The following is a 14,504-nucleotide window of genomic DNA, read 5'->3' on the forward strand; positions in this document are numbered from 1 at the left end:
AGGGGTTGGGCCAGACAGTCTCCAGAAGGCCCTTCCCACCTCAACCCTTCTGTGTGGTTCTGTGATTTGCAATTATCTAGCTGAAGGGCTTTTATATAGCAAAGTAAGTCACAGTAGCTCAGTTTTGAGGAGGGAGGGCATCCCGGGAAAGATGTGTCTGGTTGTATTAAAAACATCATTGACTCACAATCAAGGCATCTAAACCCTACTGATTTCAGTAGCTTTCCTATAAATCTCAGTAGCTTTCCTATAATAATTTGTGTTGATTTTTCGTACAGTACAGAGCTCACATTTTCTAGTAATGTTTTCCTCTTTCAAAACACACTTTTGCAGAGTCAATTAAGTTTGGCAAGCCCCAAAGGCCACAAAGAAATTATTTTGTATTTGGTTGCTAAGGAGTATATCTCAATCTTCTAGTTTATAAATTTGTTCCCTCCTCCCCCGTCCTTTTTTGTTGTTCAAGAGATAACATTCCCACAAGCATCTCATATATCATCACTTCAAGTACACTTATCTGCAGTAGATTAAAAAAAAAAAAAAAAAGGAAAACACATGCACAAATAGTCTTTGCTAGAAATGGTATTATTTGATGCAAGACTCAAAAGGAGAAATAGTTAGTTAATACTTCTCCTTTAAAAGCTTTCATTAGGCTTGTCTTCCATGGAAATGAGTTATAGCATGACCTTAAAAGAGTTCACCTTTGATAAAGTACATGACATCATTTTGCTGTCAGTGTTGTAGTTAACCTACTACTTCCAAGTGTGTGTATGCTTCAGTGGAACATACTCCTAGCCAATTAATCTCTTACACAGAATTTGTCCCTGGCTACAGGAACAACAGAAACATGTTTACAGTTGCACTGTCTACTCTCCAAAATGGAGAGTGCTCTCAGGACACTGAGAGGCACTCACTTGTAACCTTTAACACTGGCTGATCAACTGTCCAAGGCACTAGTACTGCTAATTTAAGTTTGTTAACACATGAAGGAGATTTAAGGATGGTGGTTTAAAAACATGGAATATTTAGTTTTCTTGTATGCATAAGGATTAAAGAATTGAATAGGAATGAAGAAATATTAAAATATAGTGTATTTAGCAAAACCTCATTTGCAAAAGCATGGCAACCCAATCTTTTGTTAGTGTGAACTGTGCTCGGTGATATTCCAAAGTCAAATGAAGAATTCTCAGATTATTCCCTTTCTGATTTGAGAGAGGGAAGGGAAAGTCTGCAAACAGGTGATAAGAGAACATAAGATTTTCTGTCATCAGAAAAGTGAAAAATTGCAAGGGAAAGAAATACAGGTATTTTGAGAGGTAATACTACTAAAAGAGGGTAGGTTTAGATTAGATATAAGGAAGAGATTCTTCACTATGAGGGTGATGAGGTGCTAGAACAGGTTGCCCAGAGAAGCTGTGGGTTCCCTGACTGTCTTAAGAGGCAATAAAGTTGAAGCTTCTTGAATTCAGCAGATCAGTTGGCAGCCAATTAAGCCTTCTATATTTAAGGGTTAGACTTCTCAAAGCTAACCTGTATTCTGGTGCATGGCTTAATGACAGGGATAATAACCTTAAAAAAGACATGAAAGCAGTGTGTGCTGACTGTTGAAGATATCAGAGGGAGAAGGAAATGCAAGTTCCACTGTATTAGAAGAAAAGGTGCAAAAGGACTGTTTCTTCTATGGGCACGGATCTACTTGGGGAGCAGGGAGGACTTGACCTTGGTTTCCACTGCTTGTCTCCAGCACTTCTGTCATAACACAGATACTGCTGGCTCACCCAGCTCAACTCCGTGGCTTCTTTCCAGGTGCCTGTAGTGCGTGCTGGGACACAGCTCCATTGCTGTGGCAGGGATATCTCCAGCAATGGCTACAGCCTGTCCCTGGGGCTGCTGTGTAAACCCTGAGTCCTGAATGGCACCTCAGGGGGCTCAGCTCCAGCCCTGTCTTGCCCACCTCCCCTGGACACAAGTGAGGGAGATTTCCAGCATTTGGGGGAGCTGTGATCGAAAAGGAGCTCTTTGTACTGGGAAAGCCTTGATTTGAGTTCCTGTTACACTAGGAGGAACTCAAAACTGGACAGTATAAGACTATAAGAGCCTGGAGAAAGAAAACAACACCAACGCCAACAACAAAACAAAAACATTATCACGTGTCAAGTATATGCTTCAGCAGTAGAACTGACCTTTGGTTTGTTCACTACTTTCAGTTGATAGTACTAGCAAGACAGACTGTTTTATTTAGATTGCCTGTACTATATTTTTTTTTCTGTATTTTGGATCTTCGATGTAACAATGAGTACTGTGTATGCATGCTGAACATTTTTTTCAGTCATTTATACATGGAATGAAACATAATCTTGTACAGTATTTCCCAGTGATACCTGAAATGTAATATACCGTAAAACACTTTTTTTTTTTTGTCAGAGTGGCTTTTGAAGCTATTTCCCTCTAATGCCCTTTGTCTGCAACTACTCAAGTGCCTTTACATTCTGATTTGTGTGTGTGTGTGTATGCATAGCCAAAATGTGACTCCCACCTCACCATTTTAGATAACTTCATATTTGGACAAGACCCCTGGATTCCATGGCAATATTAATTGACCGTGACTTAATAGTTTCAGACTTTTCACACCTGCACACATATGTGCACACATGCAAAAGATGGGAACACAGCTGCAAAAATGACAGTGTTGCTGAAATTATTCATTGCCATACAGTTAGATATTATTCCTCAGGACTGCATCCTGTTTTTCTCCTTTTCTCAAACTAGTACCACTGAGCTGGTACTCCTGCTGTTGTCTGAGTGCTGGCTCAGAATCTCACTTTGCTCTGCACATACAAGGGAAGAAGCTTGTGCAATATGTAGTCACGTGGGTTCCCTTACCCTTCACTGTTGCTCCGTTCTGCCAGCTTTCCCTGCAGCCTGGTATGTAGCTCTGGCTCCTCTGTATGGTTCTGTGGAATAGCACAGGGAATATAGAGTACAATAAACATGCTGGTCAGGTGGTGGTAGAGAAGATACAGTGCAGGATGCAGCAGCAAGCAGGCAACACCGGAAGGTGTGGAGGGCAATTATAGGTGTCAAGGGATACTGAAGAGCAAAAAGCAGGGTACCAAAAGTCTGACCAGAGTAAATACAGCCTATTAATGAACTCAGGGCCCTGAAAGCAACCCACTTCATATTACAGTGTATCTCTGTAACCTTGCAAAGGTCTGATTTTGGAAGGGTACTTGTAAAAAGCCCTTGTTTTAGTTTCAGTCATGATATCCATCAGTTCCCAAGAATGTTAATCTGGTCCATAGCCCTGCCAGTTGATGAGGTACTGAAGCTTTCCACAAAGTAGTTTAGAAATGAAAATTTGCTTCATAATATTCTGCCTGACCTCGTACCATGAGTGCAGGAGGGGATGGGATTGCTAGTGGAAAGTGGGGGATGAAGCATTAAAGGGAAGACCTAAAGAACTGGGTAGATCTTCATGGATCACTCAGATCACTCACTGATGGTGCACTCAGAGCTTTGAGGCATCCTTTTCATCGTCTCAGATTCTCTGTAGATTCACATGGAGAATGGCAACATGTAGTGTATTATTTCTGAGATTGTCTTTTCAAGCATGACATTGTGGAGAGGAGCTGAAATCAGGAAAAAATTATGCTGTCATGGAATCAGCAAGTTTTATAGTTTCCAAAATAGTCACTGCAATGTACAGCTAAAAGACCTTTTTTTTTTTTTTTTTTTTAATCACATTAGGAAGTCAACAGGTAATTCTTACTGTCCTCCTTTATGGTGTATAAAAGTACACAGCATTTAATTTGAGTATGAGCTCTCATAAGCATGAAAACTGACCCTGTAACAGAAAGCAAACACCATCTGCTTCTCAAAATGCTTTTGCCTTTGTCAGTAAGAAGCTTAATTTTATTTTATAGTTGAGTGTGTCTGTGTTCATCGTCCAAGTTGTTTAAAATTAACAACACTTTCAATTATCCTTTTTGGGGATTCCTTATTATATCTTGAGAGACAAGCTAAAAATCGGAATCTGTTTTATGTTTGTTTAATGCAGTGATTCCTAGAATCAAAATTATATTAACAGGACATCTATTTTAATTTAATTGTATATATTTTTAAGTTACACTGTTTTAACTCTAAAAACTCAAAAATAATATGGTAGATAAATTTCATTAAATATTTATGATTTGCTGTCCCAACATTAAAAAAAAAAAAAAAAAGCTATCAAAGTACGCTAGCAGTAGTAGCATTAAATTTAATAACATACCCTGTAATCTTAATTTTTAGGAGTAATGACCATTCATGGTTATAACAGAAATTAAATTCAGCTGCAAGTATTAGCTGCAAAACAAGTTCTGTTCTCTCCTATTTGACATCTAAAATGGTGTGCAGATTTTATAATCTTTGTAGAGAATAGCCATTTTACCTGTAAAAGATGTGGAAGGAAATAAGATGAGATAACAAGATTTTTATCATCAAAATAAGGTAACAGAAGTACAATAAATTATCAGGTAGCAAAATCTGAACTGACAGCTTCAAACAGTTCAGTGAGAGATTTTATTTTCCCATGGCCATTTTACACATTTGTTTCCCTATGTAATCCTTCATCATAGCTCTTTGCCAGAGTTTGTAGAATTCATCTTCCTTCCTGCAGAGGAAAATGTAGTGCTCCAGTCCTTTGAGCAAATGTATATGACTCAGATGCTGGAAAAAGCATCAAATAATAGTTCTGAATGGAAATTCACAGCGGTGGGAACTCTTCAGACATATACAAACAAGCCATCTTAAACAGCTTACAAAGACTAAAACTGACATCTCTCTTCTTTTCCTTTTTGTCTTTTTTTTTTTTTTTCCACAAAATAATGAACCAACTGTGTTTTGAACAATTCCAGCTGCTTTCTTTGATCCAATCCCCACTCTCAAGAATCTTATAGCCAGGCTTGATTTATGATGTATTAGTCTGGCTGTCTCACACCCCACAAAATATTCTCATTTTGAATGAAGGATCACATGTTAGCAGTCAGTACTAGCAAAACTGGCTCAGATCATGGGATTTGTACTTTCTCTCACTAATACATCAGGAAGCAAAATGATCTTTAGCACTCTGGGTGATCTGCTGGTAATATGCCCCCTAATTCATCTTGAGAGGTAAATGTGCTGCAGTCACTCCAATTTTGCATATGCACGTCTCTGCTGTGAAATACAATCTATTTCAGAAATGTCTTAATCCAGTGATAGCTAAATAAAGATTATTTTTATAAAGGTTTCCATAAGGTTGCTAGGTATTTTATTAACCTATTTATTTATTTATTTATTTTCTCTCTCTACTGTGTGCACAGCAGTTTCTATTTTATTTATTTTATTTTATTTTATTTTATTTTATTTTATTTTATTTTATTATTTTATTTTATTTTATTTTATTTTGCATTAGAAAGGGTTGCATATAGTCTTTAGATGATTTTTTAGACGCTGAGTTGTTAGGTTTCCAGCACAGCTTGTATAGCCAACAATTACAACAGCTGGTCAGCAAGGAAAACCCCAAACTAACCTACATTATGGTAAAATTACAGCTGTGAAAAATGATTTCTGGGTTCTGGCATCTCACAGTACATGTTCTACCTAGGAATAAACTCCTCATTAGTCTGTAAGATATTTTGGCACTGTGAGGACACCATCAACCTCAGGTTATGCCTTGATTTCTGTAGCATTCTGTTACTCATTTAGCAAAAGATGGAGGAGTGCACATCCTCTTTAGTGAAAATCCTACCCATAGTAGCAGTTGCACTCAAATCATCTTTGGTGTAATAGCAGCTGCAGCAGATACCAACCTAAGACAGTAGGCGAGCATACAGCAAGCGCAATTTCATATCCTGCTGGCTTCAGTATAGGACAGTGGATTTAAAAGGTATTCTACAAGAGTGGCTGTTTTGGTGTAATTTGACAGCTTGACATGGAAGCAATGACACAACAATGCAGTGCAGAGAGGGGGTCAGAAGGACCAGTTGCTCCTTCCTTGCCTTGTGAAGGAGGACTGGATGCTGTCAGGCCACTAAGGGTGTCGGTGGCTCCCCAGGGACTGGAGACTGGGACTGTCAAGGGCTCACAGGGTCCGGCAGGGCAGGACCTTACAGCTGGGTCCCATCCTACCACCCCAGCTGGATAGAAGGGCAGAGCAGCACCAGCCCTGGGCATTGGGCACCTCCCTGGGGATGGGCACAGGATGAGGTTGGTGCCCACAGGGCCCTGACAATTATCTGGGTAACTGTTAGCAGATTTAATGTCTATTAAATTTGCTTTTTTTTTTTTTTTTTTTTTTCCTCTCACATGAATTACATAGCTGGAAAATAAATATAGGCTTCCCGTCACATAAAATGGAAAAATCACTGAGGTACAGTTTTAGGATTTACAACAGAAGACACTTGCTTGTTGTAACTTTCAGTCAAGAAATAAGAAGAGAACTACTTTTTTTTTTTTTTTTAATATATAAAATATGGCTTTCTGCTGAGGAAAAATGAGCACAGCTGCTGAGCTGTGCAACAGACCAATACCTGCTATCCCCTCTTACAGAGCATCTCAAATTGCACACAAATTATTGCAGAGTCTTCTTTTCCAAACCTATCGTATCTGTGCCACAGTTTTGCTGTGATTAGAGATTACTGGAACAACATCTTTACTACTAGTTCACTGCATTCTAGGTGTCTGGGTGAAACACCTTTGAACCGAGCTTCCTTCTCTCTCTCTTTCTCTCTCCTCTCTCTCTCTCTCTCTCTCTCTCTCTTTTGTTCATTGTTGCTACTCTTGCTACTGACAATTGTAGGGAATTTGGTTTCCTTGTTCACTTATTAGTGTCTGATTACCTTTGACTTTGTCCTCACTGCAACTTAGCCTGTACCCATCCTATATCAGCTGCCCTCATGTTTATAATTCAGTTGCTTTTTCTCTTGTTTAGCCTGCCTTGTTATCGCTTGGACAAAGACACCACTGAGTTCCCCATCACTACATTAGTTGCTCAAGTCTGTGCTTCCTGGCATCCAGGCTGAATATTGGTTTTTCTGACAGTCCTTTACTGTTTCTGTGCCAGGCTTGTTACTCTTCCAGGTTCCAATAAGCAGGCTGTAATAATTTCTCATTTTTGGAATCAAAGTCAGGAGTCTCCAGCCCATCTGTCCTTATTTTGAGCTGTCATGAAATGACACTGTGTGATGGTGTAACACTGCTTCCTGTTGATACCGTCTTAGCCTGCATTGCTCTGAATGCCAGTCTCAAGATTATCTTCACCGATAGCTTTCACTTTCAGTCGCTTTGCAGGCATCATTCTGTTGTGTCATTCAGTTGACAAAAATGACAAGTATGGTTGCTAGATGTGGGCTGCAAGTTCTTAAAAATGTAGAATACAAATGGAAAAACTTTCCACTTGACATTACCAGGAGGGTTTTTACATTAGGATTTGAATTAGGGGAAGGAAATTATTGAAACTGGAATATATCTCGGTGCTCTGAAGCTAGCCCTTCCTCTCTTGCAAAAAGAAAGACTTGTTCTTTTATGGCCAAAAGTGATCAGCAGTGATTCTACATTTCAAATAAATGTATTTTATAAGAGGACATGATACTGTATCTGAAGAAGGTCCAGTCTATCCTGTGTTAGAAGTTACATCTTTGTCATTCACTGGAAAGGAGTGACACTCACTGGCTGAAATATATAGTGCCACAAACCAAGTGAATTCAAAGGGTCCTTTGAGTGGTTTTAATTTGTGTTTTGGAAATGAAAAAAGATAGAGTTTCGGCAAATAAATACAGGAGGAAAACAAGAATTAGAAGGAAGTTACAAAAGTCTTAGCAGCCTACGGACAGTTCTAGATCCCCTAGGAAATAAATGCCACATATTGTCTTCCTTTTTACATCCTCATGCACATATAACCTTTGCAACCTGCATCTCTGTCTTCTCAATTTGTCTCTTCTTTAAGGTTTACAAATCTGGTTACTTTTTCCAAAGCCTAATATGAGATGTTGTTGAAGTTGTAGTGATAATGCCTGTTGGCTACTGGCTATGCAAGAATAACGTTTTTTTTTTTTTTCCTTAATCTTTTTTTTTTCTTCTAATTATTATTGATAACGTTGAAATTATCACATTCCTGTTTCCTCTCGTTGTATTTACACGATAGGTATGTAAAATCAATACATACAAGCAAATGATGATTTAATTGATTTACTTCGGGAGATCCTTGATCAGCTTCAAAAAGACATGCTTTAAATATGAAGCAATAAAATAATAATAAAATAATCTTCAGTTCTTGTATGTCTATAGCTTAGCAATTTGCATTTTCCTGAAGTTGACCTGCTGTCATTAGTAGTGAAAAGAAATCACACTTCCCTCACCTGTTTCAGACTGTTGACTTCTTAAAGGGATCTAACATAGCAGAAAAGTAATTTTAGCTCTAATTCCACAGGTAGCCAAGAATATTCACTACCACTGCAAAATCATGCACTATTGGATCTCTGATTTTAAAAAAAATAATAATTAAAAAAAATCTCTAAATCCTCTCTTACAGTACTTATGATCTTCTGTCAGGCACTTGACTGTCTTTAGCCATAGCCAGTCTTAAATCAGCCATGTGAGATACTGAAAACAATGTAAGCGCAACACAGAGTTCACAGTGAGCAAAGACCTTACTGAAATCCTCCTTAAATCTTTGAGAAGGCCGAGCTCCACAGCAATGCTACCAGTAGCATTTGACCTAAGTTAGATCATAACCAGCTCTTGTGAAATCAGCAGCAGCTGAATCTTTTGACTGCTATGTTCATTGCACAACATGGACCTTCCTGTGCAGTCACAGGAGAAAAATGAAAGACCTTTATTTCTTCTATCCATGGAAAGGGGATTAAGAGATTGTACTTATGTTTTTCTAGGGAAGTACCTTTTCTCCTCTGTTCTATCCTTATGATGGGAGTTTTCCTCCCTGCCCTACTAAACCATCTCTGCTGTTTCACTTCTGAGTATCTGACTTCAGCTGTCAGTCTGTGAAGGGTAAATGTTTTTTGCAGTACATAGCGGTAAAAGTAGGAAATGCTTACCCAAGCAGTGTGTATTTAAAATCTCTATAAAGCACTATGATAATAAACAACTGCAGTTGCTATATAATTTGTATATTAACACTTATCTTAATATAATGAATCTGGTTTCACAGAATCATAGAATGGCTTGGGGAAGGGCCTTTAAAGATCATCCAGTTCCAAACCCCTGCCATGGGCAGGGATGACACCCAGTAGATCAGGTTGCCCAGAGCTCCATCCAACCTGGCATTGAACACCTCCAGGGATGGGGAATCCACAACATCTCAGGGCAACCTGTTCCAGTGCCTCAGCATCCTCTGAGTGAAGAATTTCCTCCTAACCTCTAACCTAAATCTCTCCTCTTTTAGTTTAAAGCCATTCCCTCTTATCCTGTCATTATCTGACTGAGCTAAAAGTGTCTCTCCATCTTTTTTATAAGCCCCCTTTAGGTACTGAAAAGCTGCAATAAGGTCATGGTTTGTATTGTTTGCAGTATATAACATGGAATGTCTACTCTATATAACATCCATATTGACAGCTTAAAAAGCCCAAGAGAATTCAAGTGAATTACCCATGGCTTTTTTTTGTTATTAGTGAGGGCAGTAAAATAAGACAAAGAGATTTTAAAAGGGAGTAACTGAAATGACAGGGATCTGGAAGAAATTAGCTGAACGGTACTTAGAGTAAGTTTTCCATATTTTATACATGCATTTTGCCTAGAAATAAGATCTGTAACAATGGTAGGAGTGGAAATGCAGTATTATAAGAAAGATGAGAACAAACACATGGGTTGGTTCCAAGAAATGCTTGGTAAATGTATGGTCGAGTTGTCTGATCTGGTTATCTGCTCTTTCATGAATCAGCCATGTCCCTGTGTTCCTACAGCTATTGACTGGGTGAGGGTCTGCGTTTCAAGAGATGCAAGTCCTGTATGCCTTTGACACTGTTATGTTGTATGGACAAGTATGTTCACCTCTTTATGTCTTTCTCCATTTACCCATCACTGGAATTGCTAATTGGCCATATAAGCTCTCTGAGTAAAGGAACTGTCTGATGAAGCACAGCTTCTAACAGAGCTTGGTACCCAGTGGTTGTGAGGGCTTCTAAGTAGTAATGTAATCCTTTTGTATTAAATGTCAGAAGGAGAATCTTATGACTGTGGTTACCTTATTTCTGTATCTGCATGTTCTTCAAGTGTGTTAAGGAAAGGCTAAAGACTTGTGTATACTCATGTCTAGACTCTTCAACTGTCGGTTGCTTGTGCTGTAAACTCCTTATTGACTTGCTCTTTTCCATTTGACAAAGTGTTTCAGCGTCTTTTGGTCTGTTCTCAATGCTTTGCTCTGTTTTTTTTTTTTTTTTTTTTTTTTAATATCCCGTTCCAGTAATAGTGCCTAGGAAAGAAAGTGTGACTTTTGCCCCCTCTGCTGGCTGGCTCATCAGGACCTGGACACACGAGTAATTTCATTTATTTGGTCAGTGTAGTTATGTCACATTAAAAGTGACATAACAGTTTTATTATGACTTGAAGAGAACTCTCTACCCCTTGTACCATACCACCATTTTCAAAGAGATGAAAATTTCTGGTTGTAGCAAAACTGCTGAATAGTATGCTCAGCAACTTGGGTACCTTGAAATGAAATAACTAGCAGGTTGGGAGTGCTGGGCTGTGTAGTTAGTAAATCATGAGAATATGGCTAAAATCTGTCCCCTGCTGAAGTGTTGCTAACAACTCCCTGACTATGGTGTGTTATCTAGATCTCTTTACCACTTTACCCCTGTTTTTTTCTAATGACATTATAATTCCAGGTATTTGCCATTAATGAAGAACTAGACATCATTAAGATGCTCTCCATGGACACATTTTTCTTTGTTAACACCATCAGAGGTGGTGAAACTGCTTATGAGACTGCGAAATCAGATTTAAATTTTCAGGAAGCGTGATAAACACGTCTCCTCATTGGCCCTGTCTCTTCTTTACTCTTGGCTGCACAGGTCTGGCTTGTTCTCCTACACCGTGCTGATGAATCTTATGTCTTTACCAGGTGTCTCTCAGCTAAGACACAGCAAATGCAGGGCATATTGAGGAATAGAATTCAAGAGAACCAGATACCAGGTAGGTATCAGGAGAGGTTTACTGAAGGCTTCCAGATGGAACCTCAGAAAGTTGCTTCTTGGATTTAGGTAATTTGGTCACCTTTGATCAGTTTTCAGAAAACAAACAAACAAACAAACAAAACATACTGAAACATTTCTAATTCCCCTTTGGAAATCAATGCAGTAGTTTGTTGTTGTTGTTGTTGTTTGTTTGTTTTTTGTTTTTAATTAATTCTACCAATAGATTGAGATGTCTGACCCTTGAAATAGAAACAATAGCCCTGAACTGTATGCCTAGGAAAGAATAGTTCAACACCTAAGCCACCTCTGTAAAGCTAAGTACCTAAAGTCATTCCCCTGCTGCAGCTAACAGTATTCTAAATAAAAATTTGATTTTGTTGGCTAGTTTAGCAAGTACTGAAATAAACCAGCTAGACTGACATGAAAACAATTTTAAATGTTTGTTAAGGTGAAACAACAACAACAAAACAACAAACAACAACAAAAAAAACCACCTTTAAGTATTAAAATAAATATCAGTATTCTGTCTAATCCTTTGTGAGTTATAATTTACAAAGCTAGAAAGAATGGCATTTATTATTGCTTCCTGTTTCCTGTGGCATGCATAATGGAATTGCATGTCTGATTTTCCAGAGTTCAGTTTCTGAATCACTAAATTTTGCCACTGGAATAATTTAGACTGGCTAGTCCTTTACTTTTGTAGAAACTCCAAACTCATAATGATAAGCATTAGCACTTTTATATTTTCTTTAGTTATCACCTTATCTGATACCATAATTACCTGAAAGTATCTGGAAATATATTTTACAGTAATATCTTAAACAAAATGCATATTGGTGGTTATCTGTTCTTATCCCAACAGAGCTCACAGTTCAATCAGGTTAAACAGGGTCACTATCTTTGCAACTCATCACCAAAAGAATTAAAAAATAGATTGATCTATATGATCTTTTTTTGCCTTCCATTCCACAGTGCTGCTTTACAAAAAACCCACAGCAGAAACTGTTTTTGTAGTAACCAAGCTTATACATGAAGTGCCTGTACTTCCAGTGGAAATGTAAACTGTCTTATCCAGGTAGCAACTGTTTCAGCAAATTAGAGATAAAATATTTGCTTCCCATTGCTTAAATAAGATTTGAAGGGAGACTAAGAGTTCAAAGAACTAACTTTCACATCCACAACAGACAGAAATTGTTAAAAACAGCCTAAGAACAGAATCTAATCACAAAATAAATAAATAAATAAATAAATAAATAAATAAATAAATAAATAATATCTTGAGATGGGCATCACACAGATTCATCCTGTGCAGCTTTATAGAAAAAGGTAACTATAAAGTGTGTGTACCTTAACTGCGTCTTCAGTGACCATGCAATCCTTTCTTCTCTCCCACGATTGCTCCATCCGACTCATAGCTGCTAGAAACCCTTGCTGGGCAGGAGGGAACATGAAGATCACCCTAGCCTTGTTCCCCAGCTGCTGGAGGCCTTGTAACAGCCTTGGAAATGGCTTCAGTGAGGTTACTGGTGATATCAGGAGGCCACTGTGATGTCATGCACAGCTTGGTCCCCATCCCAAGAGGATCGACAAAACTGGGGGGCTGAGGACTGCTCCCCTTGAGACTGTTCCCATGGGACATTTCACTTGCCAGAGAGAAAGGCTGGGTGGGCATCACGGGTAGTGCTATTGGCCTTCCCATGCAGGTTGTGTGCTGCAGGCCTGGCCCCATCGTGGGATTCCATAGTCTCTTCCTGGTAACCCTGCCCATAGGCTCTGGGGATCTCAAAATGAAGCCCAGCCTTCCTAGCAGTCTCATTTGTACTGAGCAGAGGGGAGGGCTTGCTTCCTTTGACCTGATGGCTGTACTGAAATGCCTGGGAAATGTTGAAATGTTAAATATAAATTTGCTAATTTAGCTGCTTGGCATCACTGAACTAAAGAAATGGCTCATTCCTAGTCTTAAGCCTGCAGAAGTGTGTAGTTTTGCTTCACGGAACGACTTATTCTCAATTGTTATTAAAACAGGTAGCATGCTGCATTAGGACTCCACTGGTTTCAAGAAACAACCACATTACAAACATGGGGATTTTATCTATTTATTCACTTTTTTTTTTTTTTTTAAATCTAACCTTTCTGGTAAGAAATTCGGTTACTTCACTTTCTCGTACATCATGCTTTCTCTTTGACTTAAGATTTTAAAGCTTCTGCTCTTATCATTTTCAACTTCCTTTTTCTACTGAGTTTACAAACTATACAATGTTATTTATGTGGCTTTTCTAATGTGTTCTGCCGAAATCCTCTGCCAGGATTTTTCAGTTTCACTGAGATGAAAGAAGGACATCATGCAGCAGAGTGCAGCACCAAAACTTCTGAGTTAATGACAGTTGACCTCGTGTAAATACGCAGGGTTAGATATTGTATTCAGGGACAAGCTTGGATCTAAAACTAGTACAGTTGTGTTAGCACAGATTTTTGCTAGGTCAAATCATGAAGTCTTCCCCAAAGGCTAATAATTATTTCCTATATTCATCTGTATTAACATAATTATATTTCATTTATGCTATATGAACAACCTAAACATGAGTGAGTGCATGCTCATTTATTGGTATTGTCTTGAAAATTCCATTAGTAATCTCCACTGGGTTGTATGGGTAAGTTCAGTGACTTCCACCAGCATAACTTTACAGCATTATTTTTTTGCGAGTTCAGATAAATAAATCCTAGGTTGTAGTTAATATTCCTCCAACTTTACAGTTACAAAAAATTGATGGATGGTAGTACATTTATGTTCTTTTAATAATTTAGAAATTCTGCATTTGTATTGTATATTTCTTCTGCAGTTTAATATGAATTACAATTACACTCAGGCATGAATTAAAATTGTATTACAAATAAACTGCTTAGAGCCTCTTGAAGCGCACAAGGAAATATATTTTTTTCAAAATCTTTTTCAAATACTTTCATATTCATCAGTTTATATGATTTAAATGGAAGAATGCACTATAGCAAATGTCGTATGGAACACTTATATAATCAGCTATCAAATACTTTCTCCCTGCCTTCAGTTCAAAAGGAACCAGAAATACCCCACTGTCCATGGATGTTGCTAAAGAAAACAGCCAGTGCTTAGGAACTTGGATAATCCATGTTAAAGGTCAATCCTAATAGCATGGACCAGAGTAGGTAAATACTCAAAAAATGCAGAGTTGATTTGGAGACAGTTGTGTGTGTCAAGTTCTAATTACTCAAGAAATTCAGTTTTTAATGGTAGCCCAAATCTTCTCAAATCTCTATTTGTGACAAATCTGTGATAACAAATATCACAAATCTCTATTT

The sequence above is a fragment of the Cygnus olor genome, chromosome 1 (assembly GCF_009769625.2).
Source record: "Cygnus olor isolate bCygOlo1 chromosome 1, bCygOlo1.pri.v2, whole genome shotgun sequence".
NCBI classification, from domain to species: domain Eukaryota; kingdom Metazoa; phylum Chordata; class Aves; order Anseriformes; family Anatidae; genus Cygnus; species Cygnus olor.